Below are 18856 nucleotides of genomic sequence, written 5' to 3' on the forward strand. Positions count from 1 at the left end.
CAGAGGCTGTACCAATTTACATTCCCACCAGCAATGTAAAAGGGTTCCTCTGTCCCCACAACCTCTCCAGCATTTGTTGCTGCTGTCCTTTTTGATGTATGCCATTCTTACAGGAGTGAGGTAGTATTTCAATGTTGTCTTAATTTGCATTTCTCTGACAATCAGTGACCTAGAGCAGTTTTTCATATGTTTGTTAGCCTTTTGGATGTCCTCTGTAGTGAATGTTTTGTTCATATCCTCTGCCCATTTTTGGATGGGGTCATTTGCTTTTTTGGTGCTAAGTTTGCTGAGCTCTTTATATATTTTGGTGATTAGTTTCTTGTCTGATGTATGGCATGTGAAGATCTTCTCCCATTCTGTGAGGGGTCTCTTTGCTTGTTTAATAGTTTCTTTGGATGTGCAGAAGCTTTTCAATTTGATGTAGTCCCATTGGTTTGTTTCTGCTTTAGTCTTCCTGGCAATTGGGTTTGATTCATCAAAGATGTCCTTGAGGTGTGGGTGGGAAACTATGTTACCAATGTTTTCCTCTAAGTATTTGCTTGTTTCTGGTCTAACATCCAGGTTTTTGATCCATTTGGAGTTGATTTTTGTTTCTGGTGAGACAAAGTGGTTCAATTTCATTCTTCTGCATGTTACAACCCAGTTTTCCCAGCACCATTTATTGAAGAGAGCCTCCTTTTTCCATTTAATGCTTTGGGCCCAACTTATCAAAGATTAGATGTCCATAGGTGTGGGGATTTATTTCTGGGCTTTCAATTCTGTTCCACTGGTCTGTGTGCCTATTTTTGTTCCAGTACCATGCTGTTTTGATGATGATGGCTTTATAATATAGTTTAAGGTCTGGGAGTGTGATGCCTCCATTTCTGTTTCTTTTCCTCAAGATGGTTTTGGCAATTCTAGATGTTTTCAGGTTCCAGATAAATGATTGTAGTGTTTGATCTATTCTCTTAAAGAAGCTTGGTGGAACTTTGATGGGTATTGCATTAAATTTGTATATGGCTCTGGGGAGAATATTCATTTTGATGATATTTATTCTTCCAATCCATGAGCATGGAATATCTTTCCATTTCTTGGTATCAGTTTCTATTTCCTTGAGTAGCGACTCATAGTTTTCAGTCTACAAGTCTTTCACTTCTTTGGTCCACTTTATTCCTAGGTATTTGATTTATTTTGCTGAAACGGTAAATGGGAGTGATTTCTGGATGTCTTCTTCTTCAGATTTAGTGTTTCCATAAAGAAATGCCACTGATTTTTGTACATTGATTTTGTAGCCTGATACCTTGCTATATTGCCTAATAACTTCCAGTAGTTTTCTGCTGGATTCTATAGGTTTTTCTATGTATACTATCATGTCATCTGCAAATAGTGAGAGGTTGACTTCCTCCCTTCCAATCTGTATTCCTTTGATTTCTTTCTCTTGCCTGATTGCTATGGCAAGAACTTCCAATACTATGTTAAAGAGTAACGGTGACAGTGGACAGACTTGTCTAGTTCCCGATCTGAGGGGGAATGCTTTCAGCTTCTGTCCATTGAGTATGATGTTGGCTGTAGGGTTGCTATATATATAGACTCCACTATTTGAGGAGTTTCCCATATATTCCCATTTTTTTTAGAGTTTTGAACATGAATGGGTTTTGTATTTGTCAAAGGCTTTCTCTGCATCTATAGAGATAATTATATGGTTTTTGGCTTTGCTTTTATTGATGTAGTGAATGACATTGACTGACTTACGGATGTTGATCCAGCCTTGCATTCTTAGGATGAATCCCACATGGTCGTGATGAACAATCTTTTTGATATGTTGCTGTATCCGGTTGGCCAAGATCTTTTTTAATATTTTGGCATCTATGTTCATCAGAGATATTGGTCTGTAGTTTTCCTTGTTTGTTCTGTCCCTATCAGCTTTTAGTATCAGGGTGATGTTGGCTTCATAGAAGGTGGAAGGGAGTATTCCTGTTTCTCCAATTTTATGGAAAAGCTTTAGAAGTATGGGTACTGTTTCCTGAAAGTTTTGTAGAGTTCATTTGTGAAACCATCTGTTCCAGGACTTTTGTTGTTGGGGATATTCTTAATAACGGTTTCAATTTCTTTTCTGTGATTGGTGCATTTAGATTTTGTAGTTCTTCTTCGTTCAGTTTTGGAAGGGCATATGCTTCTAGGAATTGTTCCATTTCTTCCAGATTCTCTAGCTTGGTGGCGTATAGTTCTTTATAGAAGTTTCACAGGATTCTCTGGATTTCTGTGGTGTCAGTTGTGATATCTCCTGCATCGTTTACAATTCTACTAATTTGAGTCTTCTCTCTTTTTTGTTTGGTGAGTCTGGCTAGGGGTTTGTCAATTTTGTTTAGCCTTTCAAAGAACCAACATTTGGCTTCATCGATCATTTGTATGGTTCTTTTATTTTCGATGTTGTTTATTTCTGCTCTAATTTTAGTGATTTCTGTCCTTCTGGTTGCTTTAGGGTTCCTTTGTTCCTCTTCCTCTATGTCCTTGAGGTGTGCAGTAAAGTCTTCCATTTGAGCTTCTTCTTGGTGTTTAATATGTGATTGTATGGATATAAGTTTGCCTCTCAGTACTGCTTTAGCTGTGTCCCAAATATTTTGATAGGTGGTGTCTTCATTTTCATTTGTTTCCAGGAACATTTGAATTTCCTGCTTGAGTGAATCTCTGACCCAGTGGTTCTTAAGGAGTAACTTGTTTAGTTTACAAATTCTGTGACTTTTAATAATTTTCTGTTTGTTGTTAAATCTTAGTTTTACTCCACTGTGGTCTGAGAAGATACTTGGGATGATTTCGATGCTCTTGAATTTATTGATGCTGTCTTTGTGGCCTAACATCTTTGAGTCTGTGTTATGTAGATTTGAAAAGAAGGTGTATTGTATTCCAGTTTTGGGGGGTGAAAGACTCTGAAAATGTCTAAGAGGTCTAGTCTATCAATCTCTTCATTCAATTCTCTTGTGTATTTGTTGGTTCTCTGCTATGTTGATCTGTCTAAGTGTGAGAGTGGGGTATTGAAGTCTCCCACTATTATTGTATTACTATTGATATATTTTTGAAATTCTTTCAGTAAGTGCTTGACGTATTTAGATGGTTCATCATTGGTGCATAGATGTTAATAATTGCTGTCTTCTTGGCTGATTGATCCTCTAATCATTATGTAATGTCCTTGCCTAACTTTTTTTACTGTATTTAATTTAAAATCTGTTGTGTCTGAGATGAGAATGGCTGTTCCTGCCCTTTTTTGTGGTCTGTTAGCCTGTATGATAGTTTTCCATCCTTTCACTTTAAGTCTGTGTTTATCTTGTTGTGACAGATGGGACTCTTGCAAGCAGCATATGGTTGGGTTATGTTTTCTGATCCATCCCCCCACCCTGTGCCTTTTGATGGGTGAGTTTAAGCCATTGACATTTATTGATATTATGGATTTAATGTATTGTAGTGCCATTCTTTAAAAAAAATTTGTTTGCTCTGATACATTGCCAGTATTATAGTGATGTTCTTGTTTATAAGAGGTCTTTTAGAACCTATTTCATGGCCAGTTTGGTGATGGTTGCCTCCTTTAACTGTTGTTTGTCTAAGAAGATTTTGATCCCTCCATCTAGTTTGAATGAAAGTCTAGCAGGATATATTTTCCTTGGTTGAAACCCTTTTTCATTCAGGGCTTGATAGATATCTTGCCATTGTCTTCTGGCTTTAGAGTTTGAGTGGAGAAGTCTGAAGATAATCTTATGGGGTTTCCCCTGTATGTGACTTTTTGTTTCTCTCTTGCAGCCTTTAGGATCCTTTCTTTATCCTTACTACTTCTCATTGTGACTATGATGTGTCTTGGTGTCTTCAGGTCTAGGTTGATTCTGTTTGGTACTTTCTGGGCCTCTTGAATCTTGATGTCCTTTCTGTTATTTAGGTCTGGGGAGTTTTCTTCTATTATTTCCTCTAGAATATTTGCTTCTCCTTCCTCTCTTTCTTCCTCTGGCAGGCCAATTATACGAATGTTACTTCTTTTGAGCTCATCCCATATATCTCTGTTGTTTTAAGTGTCTCTGAATCTCTTTTTGAGCTCTTCCACCTCTTTCTTAGTTTTCTCTAACTCATCCTCTGTCTGACTAATTCTGTTTTCTGCTTCTGTTAGTCTGCTTTCCCTTCCCTCAGCTTCTTTCTTCATTACAGCTATTTCAGCTTTCAGTACTCTAATAGCCTCAAGATAATCAATATTTTTCTTGGGGGGCTCATTTGTTGTTTCCCTAATACTGCTATTCCTTTCCTCCAATGTTGTTTTCATTTCTATGATTAATAAGTTTATTATTGCTTGCATAGTTTTCTTAGCTATGGTTACTTCAGGCTGATTTGTAGTTTCTTCTGGGCTCTTGTCTTCATTCATTGGAGTAGCAGTTTTATTTGTTTTTGATCTACCCATTTTTTTTGATTTATGTGTTTCTTTTTTTTTGTACTCTGTTGTTCCTCAGTTGTTGTGTCTTGAGTAAAAGCAACACTGTACTAAATACCTTTATGACAATTGCACTCACTAACCTCAGGAATTACAGTAGCAACTGAAGCAAGTATTGAAGCAGTTTAATCACTACCAGTTAGCCAAACAATTTCTGCAGTCCGTGAAAAAATAGTGATCAAATCCCAGTGAAGAGGAAAGAGAAAATAAAGAAGGGATAGCAAGAATAGACAGTTATACAAATTTACTATCCACTGTATATTCTAGGGGTAACAAGAGGGGAAAGGGAAGTAGAGCAGAGATACACACATAGAGAGTCCACTCTGAGTTAGATTTCTTCTCAAAATAATTCACAAATTCAGAAAGGCAAAGAAGAAGGAAGGAAGAAGTGTATGACAAGATTAAAAAAAAACAAGAGAGAGAAGAGAGAAAAGATAAGAAAAAGAGCTGTAATTAAAGAGCAGTGAAAGGAAAGTTTTTTTGATTACTTTATTTTTAATTTAATTTAATTTAATTTAATTTTTTTTAGTTAGCTAGGAGGAGGAGGAAGGGGAGAGTCTGTAGAGGATGTAAGAGTAAGGAGACAAGTACCTCCCACAATAGATAAGATGCCCACTACCCTGGTAATGAAAGATACCCTAAGAGTTAATTTTGATCAACCTAAAGGGGGGGAAGATATATGCCTTTATATAATATTAATAATAAAATAGTGCAGGGTAAAAAAAAAACCCTGTCCCAGATTACCTCAAACCTCATGAGCAGAGGTAGCTGATTGTTAAGAAAGAAAACAACAACAACAACAACAACAAAAACCCTCAGGACTAGACTAGGATAGCTGAAATAGACAGTTATGCAAACCTACTATCCACTGTATAGTGGTAGCTAAAGGAGGAAGGGAAGTTGAGCAGAGATACTCGTAGTGAGAGTTCACTCTGAGTCAGAATTCTTCCCCAGAATAATTCCCAAACTTGTATCAGTGAATTCAGTGAAAACACACTTTTGGTGGTGTGGGGGCTGGAGCCTGTGGCTTTGGAAGCTGTAGGATTAAGGAAGAAAGGATGACAAGAATGAGAAAAAGAAAAAAAGAAAGAGAGAGAAAAAGGAAAAAGAAAAGAAAAAGAACAGTAATAAAAGAGTGGTGAAAGGAAAGAGTTATTTATTTATTTATTTTTAATTATTTAATTAGCTATGCTGGGTGGGAGGGGGGTTGGCTACTTAGAAAAAAAAGGCCAGAGGTTTCAGAAGGGTATAGACTTAGAATGAATTATACTCCCTAGTGGGACAGGAATCTTGGTAAAGAAAGAAGCTCAGCAGGGGAGCCTGCTAGGAGCTGGTCCCCAGGGACTGGTTATGGGGGGTGGGGAAGGGTGAGCAGGTGTGCTTTTGGAATAATAATTTAAAAGAAAAAAATTTTTTCCCTTTTTTTCTACTCTATTTTTTTTTAACCCAAATTAAGTTATAGTCACCTCCTTGGTGTCACCGTTAGGACCCCTTATTGACTAGCCTACTAAAGGCAGAAAATCCTACTGTTTCCAGAAGATGTGGTCAGAGCTCAAGCCACTAGTAGCTTCTCAGTCCACCATCTTCTGTGAACCCCCCCTCTTGTTTTCTTTATGTATTATTTATTTATTGGATAGATACAAAGAGAAATGTAGAGGGAAGGAGGAGATTGATAAAGAAAGAAACACCTGCAGCACTGCTCCACTGTTCATGAAGCTCTCCCCTCTTGTGGGTGAGGGTTAGGGACTTAAACCTGGGTTTCTACACACTGTGACTTGTGTGTGCAACCAAGTCTGCCACTGCCTGCCCCTTTATAATTGTCTCTATACAGTGAATAAGTAAAAGCATCACATTATCTAAATGATCTATTTGCTGACCTTCTTTATTATTTTTTTCTCAGATTTTTCTTTATTATTACTCCTTTCTGAGACTGGAATAGAGAGAATAGGAGAGGAGGGGAGAGGAGAGGAGTGGAGAGGAGAGGAGAGACAGAGAGAAGTGACCCTACAGTAAAACCACTCCATCACTATTGGAGTTCTCCCAGTGCTGTCCATGGTACTTACATGTGGTGCTGGAGCTTGAACCCAGGACCTCACACAAAGTCAGTTGTGTTTCCTATCCAGTGAATTAACTCCATGTCCTTCTACCTCTTTTCAATTTGACATTATTTTAGATTCTACTCAGACAAAATAGGATAAATCTATTATTAAATTCCAAACACTATAATGTTTATGAATCTCCTCTGTCTCCCAAATTTGATTTTCAGCAATATGTTTGTAAACTTTCACTATATATCTTTCTAGGTGATGCAAGAGGATCATACTTGGCTCCTAGTGCATGATGGGAGGAGGGAAGCTAGTTCAGGAGAGGGTGAACACACTTTCTTTAGGAAGTGAGAGCTGGAGACTTTTAGCCAGGAATAAATGTGGGTCTTATTTGAATATAGACTAGGATTTATTTACAAAGTTCACAGAGTTTCTACCAATAAATAATTTATAATAGCCCAAGGCCAGGTCTCTTTACTCATCTCTAGAGTATTCTAGCTGAACTGACATTAACTCAGTATGAAACACTGTTATGTGGGAGGCAAGACACATTGTGATTGAAGGGGCTTCATGGTACCCCCAAAATACTTTTCACTCACTAAGTCCTGAAGTTGATCTTAGGAAGGAAAAGGATCATATCTTACTTTATGTCTTTGAAGTATCAGCTAGGACTTTGATCTATAATTGACTCTGATGTGACTGGACTGAGCAATGTGGAGTTGCTTGAGTTTATAACTGGGGAAGTTAGGGGTGAAATCTATGTAACTTGGACAGCTGTCATTAAAAGAAGAATTTTCCCTACCTGCAGGGAGAAAGCACTGCAAGTGGTGAAGCCATGTTGCAGGTGTCTCTCCGTCTCTCTTCTTCTCTATCTCCCCCTTCCCTCTTGATTTCTAGCTGTCTCTATTGAATAAATAAAAATAACTTTAAAAACATTAAAATAAAGAAAAATAATACTTTGGAGGCAGGGATAGATATCATAATGTTTATGCAAAGAGACTCTCATGCCTGAGGCTCCAAAGTTCCAGGTTCTATCCCCTACACCACTGGGTAGTGTTCTAGTAAAAAACAAAAACTTTTTATAGATATAGTATTAAGTGAAAAAAGTGAATATTCATTTAGAATGAATAAGAAAATTACAAATACAAAAAAACCCTGACATCTAATGTAAAAATTCTAGAAAAATAGCAATATATACTTAATTATTTATGATATATCTCCATACTATATTTTACTAGCCATTTTTAAATTTGAAATTGATAGTGGTTTACAGGGTTGTATGTTTGATTACAGGGCATCGCTTCATACTGCAACCACCAAAGTCTGTGTCCCCACCCTCCCAATGATGACCACCATCGTTTTTTGACAGTATACAGACAGATTATATACTTCTTTCACCTCTTATTTCTCTAAGAATAACCACCGCCAGTTCTATTTATTTTCGACTTTCAGGACAGAATATCATCTGTTGTATGCTTTACATTGGGTTGTTCTAGTTCTCCCCTGCCAAGAGAATTGGATCAGTCCAGTTAATTTCATGGGCCCACTTGGCCCCACCCCTAGGAACCCCGAGAGAGGGCCAGAGTTTCAGAGTTCCAGAGTTCGAGAGTTGCAGAGAGAGAGAGTGCTTGCGCTGCTGCAAAGAGACAGCAGAGTTCTGTTTGGTGATTAGTTTGGTTTAGTTTATGAATCGTTCCTGAATAAAGAAACACAGCTTCCCTGCCCAGCCATATGTCTCTGGTTGTCTCTGTTACCCGCCCGTGAAGCTAGCCTGGCCAGCTGGAGCCGCTGGAATTTTAACAACAAATGGTGCCCACGTGGACCTGACCTGCGCATCTCTCAGATAAGTGAAGACAATTTGGCTACCTATGTACTATGGCCTTCTCTTCTGCTTGTGAAGAGATCTCCAAAGGCCTCTGCTCTTTCTTCATGAGACTGTTTTGCTGTTTCTGGAACATTTATCTCTGGACCACTCTGTGGTTTCCACTCGCTCGGGCAAACTCAGAACAGCCAGCGGGAATAGCCAGCGGGCGGGAGGCGAGGCGCGGAGCTGCTATTTCCACCTGGTTAAACAGCCAGCCAGCCGGCTGAGCCCAGACAACCCCGCGCACCGCACCCGCAGCCCCACAGCCCCGCAGCCCGCAGGAGGCTGACGCCAACACGCAGGAGCCTGATGCCACCACGCAGGAGCCCGATGCCACCACACAAGAGCCCGATGCCAGCATGCAAGATCCCGATGCCAACACGCAGGAGCCCAATGCCACCATGCAGGAGCCCAATGCCAGCACACAGGCCAGCCCATAGGAGCCGGCTCTCCACCGCGTGGCACAGGGCACTGGACGCGTGATCCCTCCATGCTGCTGGGCCACTGCGAACAGGGCAGCAGACATGGCAGGGCCATGGGGCAGGGCCGCGGTGGAATATCATGGTTGCCACCCTTGGGCACCTAGGCCCACGCCTTCTGCAGGGGTGGCCCGCCCGCCCTCTTGCTATAAATTCTGGAATGATCCCGGACCTCCCGGACCCCTGGATTCCCTGCCAAAACTGGGCACACGAGATCTCCAGCTGCCGGTCCGGTCTGAAGGCAGACAAGCTGGAGTACGCAGAGATTTGTGCAGAGATCGCAAGCTACAATTCCTAGAAGTGAAGCTGCCCACGAGACCACCACTGGACAACGCACCCCCCCAACAACTAAGACAGTACAGATTTAAATTCATGTTTAAAATGACGTGTCTTCATAACAAAGTTTTCTCTCCTTGTGTATTAATGACCATGTTTATGTGTATGTTTAAAGTTTGGTAAACAGTAACTTTAAGGCTAAATTCTTACTAGACAAAGTTAAATGAAAAAGGTTTTCAACATAATTCTCATAAAGATAAAATTAACTTACATTTAAAGTCTGAGGTAAAATTAGTTAACAATCAATATATTTTAACTAAGTTGGTCTAAACAAAAGGTTAAATAGACTTGTTGATATGTAAAACTCTCCATTACCTTCTTTATTAGAAATGGTAGATCGCACAATGGCTATGCTAATTATTCTCATGCCTGAGGTTTCCTTTCCTGACTCCATCTTGAATGGGTGTAACAAAAGGTTAAAAAGACGTTGTTGATATGTAAAAGTCTCAAATTCCTTCTCTATTAGAAACTTCGGATCGTGCAGTGGATATGCTAATGACAAGTTTTGTTTCATAGTAAGTAAATTGCAGCCAGGTGCCTTTGGGACTCTAGGCCATTCTCTACCCCCATACAAATGCCCGTTGAGGCAAGTAAGTACGCCCCCCAGAGGCAAGAAATGTTTTTTTTAAGCTGATAAAGTTTTGTCCACAGAGGCAAAAAAGGCCCCCTCAGGTTTTTCCTTGGCAGCACACTGGTTCTTGTTACTTGCTTACATGTTTCTCCATGTTTGTGCCAGTTTCTTTTTTTTTAAAAATGTCTGTATGATATAGGTTTCTGTTCACCCCACACCATTGATACTGTAGTCATTTAGTTAAAAAGAAAAGGGGGAATTGTTGTATGCTTTACATTGGGTTGTTCTAGTTCTCCCCCACCAAGAGAATTGGATCAGTCCAGTTAGTTTTGCGGGCCCACTTGGCCCCGCCCCTAGGAACCCCGAGAGAGGGCCAGAGTTCCAGAGTTCCAGAGTTCGAGAGTTGCAGAGAGAGAGAGTGCTTGCGCCGCCGCAAAGAGACAGCAGAGTTCTGTTTGGTGATTAGTTTGGTTTAGTTTATGAATCGTTGTTCCTGAATAAAGAAATACAGCTTTCCTGCCCAGCCGTATGTCTCTGGTCGTCTCTGTTACCCGCCCGTGAAGCTAGCCCGGCCACCTGGAGCCGCTGAATTTTAACAACAATCATCTTTTTGATTGCACAATACAGTATCACTTTTTAACTTACTTTTGATGATTGATCTTATCTACTGCTTCATTGAGCAATACAATGATTTTGTAATTTTCTATTATTTTAGAAGAAATAGAGGAACCAAGGATGTGCACATGGTAGAGGCCACACATTAACATGCATGAAGATTCAGGTTCATGTCTTGGCCCTCACCTACATGGAGAAAGTTTCACAAATGGTGAAGCAGGGCCACAGGTATCTCTTTCTTCTTTCCTCTCCATATTTATCATGTATTTCTCTCTGTCTTTATACAAAAAAGTGGTCATGGGAGTCGGGCTAAGTGCACGTGGAATGAAGCACAAGAACTGGCATAAGGATCCCAGTTAAGCCCCCGGGTACCCACCTGAAGGGGAGTCGCTTCACAGGTGGTGAAACAAATCTTCAGGTGTCTATCTTTCTCTCCCCCTCTATTTCTCTTTCCCTCTTCTCTCCATTTCTCTCTGTCCTATTTAAAAATGATGACATCAGTAACAACAACAATAATAACTACAACAATAATAAAAAACAACAAATAAACAAATTTAAAAAATTAAAAAAAAACAAAAGTGGTCACTTGGAGGGGTGGAGGCATCGTGAAAGCACTAAGTCCTGACAATAACTATGATGACAGAAATGAAAATACAAAAATTAGACCTTAAGTTTACTGCCATTAATGCAGTGAATCAAGTATTACTATAATTAATATTGTTACTGATAATGTATTATAACTGATATTATCATTCAGTTTGATAAATGGGTGTTGTCTCTAAATTTTATTTGATATGGTAGATAATTCACAAAAATCAAAAATAGTCTGAAGTTAAAATTACATGAGTAATTCTAATTAGTTTTTTTTTTATTGCCACTAAAGTTATCACTGAGTGCCTATATGACAAATCGGCCATTCCTAGTGGCCTTTCTTGTTCCTTTCTTTTATTTGATAGGACAGAGGGAAGTGGAATTTGAAAGGGGAGGGGGACATAGAGAGGGAAGAGAAAGACTCCTGCAGACCTGCTCCAGAGCTAATGAAGTTTTCTCCCTAAAGGTAGGGACTGGAGACATGGTATCATGTGTGCTAAAACAGATGTGCAACTGTCTAGCCCCTAAATTAGTTATTGTATTTTATTTTGGTGGCACTGGGGCCTCCTGCATATATGTGATTTCACTCCTCCCAGGTCAGCTTTTCAATCTTTTTGTTTAAGCTAGAGTGATAAAGATAGCAATAGAGATAGAGCTAGAGCTAGTGCTAGAAATAGAGATAGAGATAGAGAGACATATACTGCAGCACTAAACTGTCCTCTTGTGCAGTGGCACATTCATTTGGTTCTGGGGCTTAAATTCAGACATGCTTGTTGAGCAATCTGACAGCTGTGCAATGAATTTTCGTATGTTATACTAAGCTTCGACATTAATGGTGTTCTTTTCATATTATCGATGCTCAGTGGATGCTGAATACGCAAAACTGCAACTGAATATTTTTTCTTCAAGTTATTAAAGAATGCTAGTGAGCCATTCAAAGAGGATGTTCAGATTTCTAGACTGACAAGATGGACTGAGATGTGGGGATTTTCAAAGTACATGATTCCACACACAAATATACTTGCCTATGCTAGTGTTGCATGCTCATGTCTCACAGGCTGAGGAATACTTAGCCTATCTCATGCCATTCCTATCAGATAAGAAGTGTCCGACCAGTCAACATCTATGTTCAGTGGGGAAGCAATTACAGAAGCCAGACCTTCCACCTTCTGCAACCCACAACGACCCTGAGTCCATGCTCCCAGAGGGATAGAGAATGGGAAAGCTATCAGGGGAGGGGATGGGATATGGAGATTGGGTGGTGGGAATTGTGTGGACTTGTACCCCTCCTACCCTATGGTTTTGTTAATTTATCCTTTCTTAAATAAAAAATAAATTAAAAAAAAGAAGTGTGAGTATTTCTACATATTTCTACATAGGGTGTGAGTATTTCTACAAATAACCGTATATCCTGGGCAAAAGAAGGGTGCTTTTTTAATGCCATTACACAAAAACTTCTGCTGCCTGACACCAAGAACATATTTTCACATAAGAGCTGCAGAAATACTCTCACCTGGAGAGCACACCTGCTTTTTCAGAAACATGATCTAAGTTCAAACTTGGACCCTAATGCCCCAGAGAAAACTTCAGTTCTTTGGTATCTTGCTTTCTCCCTCTCTATTTTTTTATTTGACAAAGTTGACCCAGTCAACAGTGTTGAGTCCCCAGTTATTTTCATATAGTGCCAGAACATCTTGCCTTGCACCAAGGTTTGTGATATAGTGGCCCTTTAGAGCCTTCACAGGAATTTTTTTTCTTTATTGAGGGGTTAATGGTTTATAGTCGGCAATAAGATACAATGGTTTGTACATGTGTAACATTTATCAGTTTTCCACATAACAATTCAACCTGCACTAGGTCATCCTCTGCCATCATGTTCCAGGACCTGAACCTTACTCCCCACCACAGAGTCTTATACCTTGGTGCAATATACCTAACCCAGTTCAAGTTCTGCTTAGTGTTTCCCCTTCTGTTCTTATTTTTCAACTTCTCTTTATTAGTGAGATCATGCCATATTCTTTCTTCTGTTTCTGACTTAACTCACTTAACATAATTCATTCAAGCTCCATCCAAGATGAGGTGAAAAAGGTGAATTCACCATTTTTAATAGCTGAGTAGTAGTCCACAGTGTATATATCACAACTTGCTCAGCAACTCATCTACTGTTGGAAATCTGGGTTGCTTCCAGGTTTTGGCTATTAGAAATCATGCTGCTATGAACACAGGTATTCACAAATCATTTTGGTTGGGTATATTTGGTTCTTTAGGATATATCCCTCAGAGAGGAATTGCAAGATCATAGGATAGGTCCACTTCTAGCCTTCTGAAAGTTCTCTAGACTGTTCTCCACAGGGGTTAGACCAATTTACTTTCCCACTAGCAGTGAAGGAGGGTTCCTTTGTCCCCACAACCTCTCCAGCATTTGTTGTTGCTACCTTTTCTGATGTATGACATTCTCATAGGAATTAAGTGGTATCTCATTGTTGTCTTTATTTGCATTTCTCTGACAATCAGTGACTTGGAATATTTTTTCATATGTTTTGATCTTTAATAAATATTCTGTTCACATCTTCTCAATTTTGGATGGGGTCATTTGTTTTCTTGTTGCTGAGTTTGGTGAATTCTTTATATATTTTCTTATTAGCCTCTTGCCTGGTGTATGGCATGTAAAGTGCTTCTCCCATTCTGTGAGGGGTCTCACTGGACGGTGAATTCTTTGGCTGTGCAGATCTTTTTAATTTGATATAGTCCCATTGGTTTCTTTTTGTTTTATTCTTTTTTGTAGTTGGATTTGTATCATTGAAGATGTCTTAAAATTTAGAAGGAAAAGAACTCTGCCAATATTTTCCTCTAAGTATTTGACATTTTCTGCTTAAACACTCAAGTCCTTGATCCATTTGTAATTTACTTTTGTGTTTGGTGAAATATAGTTGTTCAATTCCGTTCTTCTGCGTCTTTCAACCCAATTTTCCCAACACCATTTGTTGAAGAGACTCTGCTTTCCCCATTTAATAGTATGGGCACCTTCGTCAAAGATTAGATGTTCACAGGTGTGGGAGCTTACTTCAGGGTTTTCAGATCTATTCCACTGGTCACTTTGTCTGTTTATGTCCCTGTACCATGCAGTATTGATTACAATGGCCCTATAGTACTGTTTGAGATGTGGGAGTATGATGCTTTCAGTTCTGTGGGAGTACGGTGCTTTTCAGTTCTTCTCAAGATTTTTTTGGAAATTTTAGGAATTTTCTGGTCCCAGATAAACATTTGTTCTGTTCTCCTAAAAAAAAAAAAAATGAAAAAAAAAATTGAATGGGATCTTGATGGGGATAAATTAAATTTGTATGTGGCTCTGGGTAGAGTATTCATTTTGATGGTGTTAATTCTTCCAACCCATGAACATGGAAAATATTTCCATTTATTTGTGTCTTTTTCTATACAGGAAATATTTTTGACACAAAATTACTTGAATTCAAATTGGATATTTCTTAAGCTTAATGTCATCTAGATCATTTGTTAAAAACTGCTCATATATGGTACATCCAATGCCAAATGTAAGTATGAATGAGGAAGAGTAGAAAGAGCTGGTAATTTTAATCAACTGCAATTAAAATGTTATATTTTGCAAAAATTCTAGGAATATGGCTGTTCAAATGCATAGCTTGAGAATGTACCTTGGAAAATACTCATCTAAATGAGGAGCCTTGAAACTGTGTGGAAAATTTTCCATTGCTTTGGAACATCAAATTATCCAGTTTTAAAGAACATAGAAATAAAAAATATTGAGATAAAATAAGAGTTTGTACTAAGTATAAAGGACTGTTAATACAACTATATTATCTCATACAATGTATTCATTTTCTATGATTATCTTGTAATTTAATATAAATGTGGCAGTTTACTTCATGAATTTAGCATTTCCTAGTTCTATTTATTTATTTTAAAAAGGAGATTAACTAAACCGTAAGATAGGAGGGGTACAACTCCACACAATTCCCACCACCAGATCTCTATATCCCATCCCCTCTCCTGATAACTTTCCCATTCTCTATCCCTCTGGGAGTATTTACCCAAGGTCATTGTGGGTTGCAGAAGATGGAAGGTCTGGCTTCTGTAAGGTCTTGCTTCCCCGCTGAACATGGGCATTGGCTGGTTGATCCATACTCCCAGTCTGCCTCTCTCTTTCCCTAGTAGGGTGGGGCTCTGGGGAAGCAGAGCTCCAATACACATTAGTGGGGTCCTCTGTTTAGGGAAGTCTGGTCAGCATCATGCTAGCATCTGGAACCTGGTGGCTGAAAAGAGAGTTAACATACAAATCCAAAAAAGTTGTTGAACCATTATGGACCTGAAGGCTGGAATAGTGCAGATGAAGTGTTGGGAGTTACTCACTGCAGACTATTGTGTACTTCTGCTTTCAGGTATATATTTTGCCCTAGTTATGGTACTTGTGAACATAAGCTCTATCTCAGGGGACCTGGTCTATATCTGTTTTGGGACTTTGTTAGGAAGTGAACCACCTTGAATGGATTTAGAGAATACTATGAAAGGAAAAGTCTCACCTGAGTAATGAAGCTGAAGGGTTATCATTCCACACCTGAAGTCTCTGGATACAGTCTGAAGTGAAGCATGCTGGAGTGGCACTTGTTGATTAGGTTGTGATTGTCGATTGTTGGGTGCAATATTATTTGATATGAATTGAGAGAAGCATGCAGGAAATGGCCCCGCTCTAAGGGTCCAGGACTGGGGGAAATATAGGCTTTATAGTGGAAATGTGAGGTTCCTACTGTCTTAGGGTTCAAGAAGACAATGGATAGTTATTGTTATCATCACATTATTTGGTAATTGGGTTAACTTTGAAAGTTCCCTTTGTTAGGTTTTGCTATGTAATACCCAGAATCTTGTATATAGCTGTGCCACTGGTTGCTTCTGTTCTCCCTGGTCAAGGCTTTTGAGAGAGTCAACATATCAACGACTCAGCCTATGTATTAAAAAGACTCAGTCTGTGTTTTAAAAAGCTTGAGACATACAATCAATTTTCCCCTCTTATGTTAATTAAACTGTGATTTATATGACTACACATTAACAGGAGTGTACATAAACACCATTTCCACCAACCAAAGACTGTGTCACATCCCACCCAGTCACCTCCACCCCCCCCCCCACTGCCCCAGGAAGGCGAATGTCCACCCTCCCCCTAACCACAGGGTTTTTACTTTGGTGCCCTACTCTCAATTTAGTCAGATCCGGCTTTTAGTTTCCCTTTCTGTTCTTCTTTCTCAGCTTCCATTGATGAGTGGCATCATCTCATACTCATCTTTATCTTTCTGACTTAGCTCACTTAACATAATTCCTTCTAGATCCATCCAAGATGGGTCAGATAGGGTGGCTTCATTGTTCTTAATAGCTTCATAGTATTCCATTGTGTGTATATACCACAGCTTTCTCAGCCACTTATCTATTGTTGGGTACCTGGGTAGTTTCCAGGTTTTAGCAATTATGAATGGTGCTGCTATGAACATAAGTGTACACATATCTTTTTGGTTGGGCATTATGGAATCCTTGGCGTATATGCCCAGGAGAGGAATTACTGGGTCATATGGAAGGTCCGTGTCTAGCCTTGTGAGAGTTCTCCAGATGCTCTCCAGAGAGGCTAGACCAATTTGCATTTTTACCAGCAGTGCAGATGGGTTCCTCTGTCTCCACAGCCTCTCCAGCATTTGTTGCTGCCGTCCTTTTTGATGTATGCATTCTCACAGGGGTGAGGTGGTATCTCAATGTTGTCTTTATTTGCACTTCTCTGACAATCAGCGACCTGGAGCAGTTTTTCGTATGTTTGTTAGCCTTTTGGATCTCCTCTGAAGTGAATGCTTTGTTCATATCTTCTGCCCATCTTTAAATGGGATCATTTGCTTTTTTGGTGCTAAGTTTGCTGAGCTCTTTGTATATTTTGGTGATTAGTCTCTTGTCTGATGTATGGCATGTGAAGATCTTCTCCCATTCTGTAAGTGGTCTGCTTGTTTTTGTTATAGTTTCTTTGGCTGTGCAGAAGCTTTTCAATTTGATGTAGCCCCATTGCTTTGTTTCTGCTTTAGTCTTCCTAGCAATTAGTTTTGTTTCATCAAAGATGTCCGTGAGGTTTAGGTGGGAAAGTGTTCCACCAATGTTTACCTCTAAGTATTTGATTGTTTCTGGCCTAACATCCAGGTCTTTGATCCATTTGGAGTTGATTTTTGTTTCTGGTGAGATAAGGTGATTCAATTTCATTCTTCTGAATGTTTCAACACAGGTTTCCCAGCACCATTTATTGAAGAGAGCCTCCTTCTTCCATTTAATACTTTGGGTCCCCTTATCAAAGATTAGATGTCCATAGGTGTGGGGATGTAGTTCTGGGCTTTCAGTTCTGTCCCACTGGTCTGTGTGCCTATTTTTGTTCCAGTACTAGGCTGTTTTGATGATGTTTTGATGGACTTTTAATATAGTTTGAGATGTGGGACTGTGATGTCTCCATTTCTGTTTCTTTTCCTCAAGGTGGTTTTGGCAATTTTAGGTGTTATCTGGTTCCAGATAAATGATTGTAGTGTTTGATCTATTCTCTTAAAGAAGCTTGGTGGAAATTTGATGGGTTTCATATGAAATTTGTATATGGCTCTGGGGAGAATATTCATTTTGATGATACATATTCTTCCGATCCATGAGCATGGGATATCTTTCCAATTCTTGGTATCAGTTTCTATTTCCTTGAATAGTGACTCATAGTTTTCAGTATGAAGTCTTTCACTTCTTTGGTCAGCTTTATTCCTAATTATTTTATTGATTTTGCTGTAACAGTGAATGGGAGTGATTTCTGGATGTCTTCTTCTTCAGATTTAGTGTTTGCATAAAGAAATGCCACTGATTTTGTACACTGATTTTGTAGCATGATCCTTTGCTATACTGACTAATATCTTCCAGTAGTTTCCTGCTGGATTCTTTAGGTTTTTCTATGTATAGCATGTCATCTGGAAATAGTGAGAGCTTGACTTCTTCCCTTCCAGTATTTATTCCTTTGATTTCTTTCTCTTGCCTGATTACTATCGCAAGAACTTCCCATATTATGTTGAAGAGTAATGGTGTTAGTGGACAGCCCTGTCTAGTCACCGATCTGAGAGGCAATGCTTTCAGCTTCTGTCCATTGAGTATGATGTTGGCTGTAGGTTTGCTATATATATAGACTCCACTATCTTGAGGAATTTCCCATCTATTCCAGTTTTTTTGTAGGGTTTTGAGCATGAATGGGTGTTGTATTTTGTCAAAGGCTTTCTCTGCATCTATTGAGATAATCATGTGGATTTTGGCTTTGCTTTTATTGATGTAGTGAACGACATTGATTGACATACATATGTTGAACCAGCCTTGCATTCCTAGGATAAATCCCACTTGGTCATGATGTACAATCTTTTTGATATACTGTTGTATTCGTTTGGCCAAGATCTTGTTTAATATTTTGGCATCTATGTTCATCAGAGATATTGGTCTGTAGTTTTCCCTTTTTGCTGTGTCCCTGTCTGATTTTGGTATCATGGTGAAGTTGGCTTTATAAAAGGTGGAAGGGAGTGTTCCTGTTTCTTCAATCTTGTGGAAAAGCTTTAGAAGTATGGGTATTAACTGTTTCCTGAAGGTTTTGTAGAATTCGTTTGTGAAGACATCTGGTCCAGGACTTTTATTGTTAGGGAGATTTTAATAACTGTTTAGATTTGTTTATCTTGGATTGGTGTATTTAGGTTTTGTAGTTCTTCTTGGTTCAGTTTTGGAAGGGCATATGTTTCTAGGAATTTTTCCATTTCTTCCAGATTTTCTAGCTGTTGGCATATAGTTCTTCATAGAAGTTTTGCATGATTTTCTGGATTTCTGTGGTGTCAGTTGTGATATCTCCTC

At 39.1% G+C, this 18856-nt stretch overlaps 1 long non-coding RNA gene across 2 annotated transcripts in view; it reads left to right on the top strand.

Moving 5' to 3' along the window:
• Nucleotides 1-18856, top strand: part of LOC132534329 (uncharacterized) — a 288614-nt gene that overhangs the window by 66193 nt on the left and 203565 nt on the right. Inside the window, exon 3 of one of the 2 annotated variants that reach the window (XR_009546055.1) lies at nucleotides 10455-11004. The exons of the other annotated variant lie outside the window; for it this stretch is intronic. This is a non-coding gene — a long non-coding RNA (uncharacterized LOC132534329). Of the gene's footprint in view, nucleotides 1-10454; nucleotides 11005-18856 lie in introns of those variants that run through there. 2 annotated transcript variants of the gene reach the window in all.

Source organism: Erinaceus europaeus, chromosome 18, assembly GCF_950295315.1.
Source record: "Erinaceus europaeus chromosome 18, mEriEur2.1, whole genome shotgun sequence".
In the NCBI taxonomy this organism is placed as follows: domain Eukaryota; kingdom Metazoa; phylum Chordata; class Mammalia; order Eulipotyphla; family Erinaceidae; genus Erinaceus; species Erinaceus europaeus.